This window comes from Jaculus jaculus, chromosome 11 (genome assembly GCF_020740685.1).
Source record: "Jaculus jaculus isolate mJacJac1 chromosome 11, mJacJac1.mat.Y.cur, whole genome shotgun sequence".
Lineage (NCBI taxonomy): Eukaryota > Metazoa > Chordata > Mammalia > Rodentia > Dipodidae > Jaculus > Jaculus jaculus.
In genome coordinates this window covers 70,153,154-70,155,544 of record NC_059112.1, presented here as the reverse complement: position 1 = coordinate 70,155,544, position 2,391 = coordinate 70,153,154, and the positions used below count along the sequence as shown (strand labels likewise).

The following is a 2,391-nucleotide window of genomic DNA, read 5'->3' as shown; positions in this document are numbered from 1 at the left end:
GGATGTGCCTTTGTGGACTTTGAAACCAAAGAACAAGCAGCAAAAGCTATTTAGTTTGGTCTGGGTCCTAAAAGACAGCTGAAAAAGACAAGTTTTAGCAATTAGTAACATATTTTGAAACATTTCAGTTTCTTTTTTTTTTTAATTTTTTTTTTTATTTTTCACGATGGCATAAACCTTTAATTTCAGCACTTGAGAGACAGAGCAAGGTCAACCTCCATGAGTTCAAGGCTAGCCTGGACTAAAAACCAAGTTCCAAGGTCTTCCTGGGCTAGAATGGAACTTGCCTGAAATAAAATAAATCCCAGCACTCGGGAGGCAGAGGTAGGAGGATCGCTGTGAGCTCAAGGCCACCATGAGACTACATGAATTCCAGGTCAGCCTGAGCTACAGCAAGACCCTACCTTGAAACAAACAAACAAACAAACAAAAGAATAATAAAAAAAAATATATCCCAATTGTTGTGGAAGTCCCCCACTCTCAGTCATCCAATGAAGAGGAGGTGACACCCCCCTGGCAAGGAGGATCCCATCATGAAGAAAACAGTGCAAAGATTCAACACAGCAGTCAAAATGCTGCTTTAAACTAAATACTAGTTCACTATCATCCATAACAACACGTGATAAATTACATTATGACATATAACCTGGCTGTGGCACACTCCTGTAATACTAGCACTTCGAAAGCTGATGCAGGAGGATTCTTCCAAAATTGAAGTCACTGTGGGCTAATGAATCCTAGACCAGCCTGGGTTACAATGTTGTACACCCTATCTTAACAGCCAGCCCCACCTTAAAAAGCACAAACAAAAAAAGTAAGATCCTATAAGTAATTTACAGATCAGCAATTCCCTCATGTAAACAGACCACAATAAAACTGCAATTGTTAGCTAAGCTCCATTTTTTTTTTCCAGGTAGGGTCTTGCTGTAGCCCAGGCTGACCTGGATTTAACTCTCTAGTCTCAGGCTGGCCTCAAACACACAGCGATCCTCCTACCTCTGCCTCCTGAGTGCTGGGATTAAAGGCGTGCACCACCACACCTGCCCTCCCCCCATTAATTTTTTTAAATTCTCTTAGATGTCTCCTTGTCTTCTGTCTTCTCCGCAGGCCGCTTCTTTAATCCCTTCATTTTCCTCGTTTGTAATTTGCTCAGGTCTTGCTTCTTCTGCATGTGGATTCATCCATAAATTGTACCAAAAGTATCCTGAGAGATGTTCTTTTTTTTCTTTGGCTTGAGAGCTTTAGGCATTTTCATAGATAACTTGTACAAGTCATCTGATGCTAGGTGTGTCCTCCTAAGAACCAGATCCAAGGAAGGTCCCATCTCCTCCAACTCAATCTGTGGTGTCCTGCAACCAGACTTCTTCAACAGCAACTTATAGCTTCGGAAGTAAACCTTCCCGTTCAATGCAGTGAAGTGCAGGACATACTCCAACCCAGCCAGTCGAACATTTGGCACTGTGGGGCCTTATTCTTAATATCTTTTAGAGACACAAATTTCTCAATGCTTAATTCAATCATATCCAGCACATGGTAGTCATACATTCAACCTATACTAGATTATTTGGACGTTTCTTATTATGGGAACCAAACATGAATAAAGAGCAATCTGACTTCTTTGAGAAGAATTCCAGTGATGTCTGATCCTCAAACGGTCTTGTAATATTTTTCTTTTTATACAGAACCCCATACGGTTTCTTCAGTGCATACATATCTCTGAGGACTTGCATCACAGTGGCATTTGCGTTTCCCCCTTTAATCAGCATGGCATTTTTAATATTTTCACTGAGTTTTGGTTCTCTCTTTTCAAGAAATCGTTTGGCCCTTTTTGTTTTGGGTTTTACAACCCGATCCAAGGCATCCATCTCAGCCGCAACCCGGTCCCCAGCCAGGAGGACGCACGTGCGCCGGGCGGCGGCCATTTCAGTTTCTTAACAATCCAAACACTAAGGAAACCTTGCATATTTTCTGAGATAGTGAAAAATAAACCCATTCCAGGTTTAAGAGTAGCTAGTGAGTACTTAGTATTGAAATTATACTAAAATAGCTCAAGTTAAATAAAATTAGTACTAACCTTTTTTTGAGGTAGTGTCACACTTTAGCCTAACCTGGAACACTATATAAGTCTCAAGGTAATCTCAAACTCACAGCAATCTTACCTCTGCTTCCTGAGTGCTGGGATTAAGGGCATATGCCAACATGTTCAGCAAATGCTAACATTTTTATGGAAGAGAAGAAGGAGGAGGAGGACTTGAAGGAGGAAAAGAAGAAGAAGAAAAAGAGCAGAATGAAGTAAGAAGACATGTCCAAACCAAAGAGTTAAATATGGACACAAGGAATGTGAGTTCCTGTAGGGTTAAAAGATGAAGAACTGTATCAGAGGTTCTGAAA

At 40.8% G+C, this 2,391-nt stretch overlaps 1 pseudogene; it reads right to left on the bottom strand.

Annotated features, from left to right (window-relative positions):
* Nucleotides 1–1,054: 1,054 nt before the first annotated feature.
* On the bottom strand, nt 1,055–1,880 carry LOC123453312 (annotated as a pseudogene).
* Nucleotides 1,881–2,391: the final 511 nt, after the last annotated feature.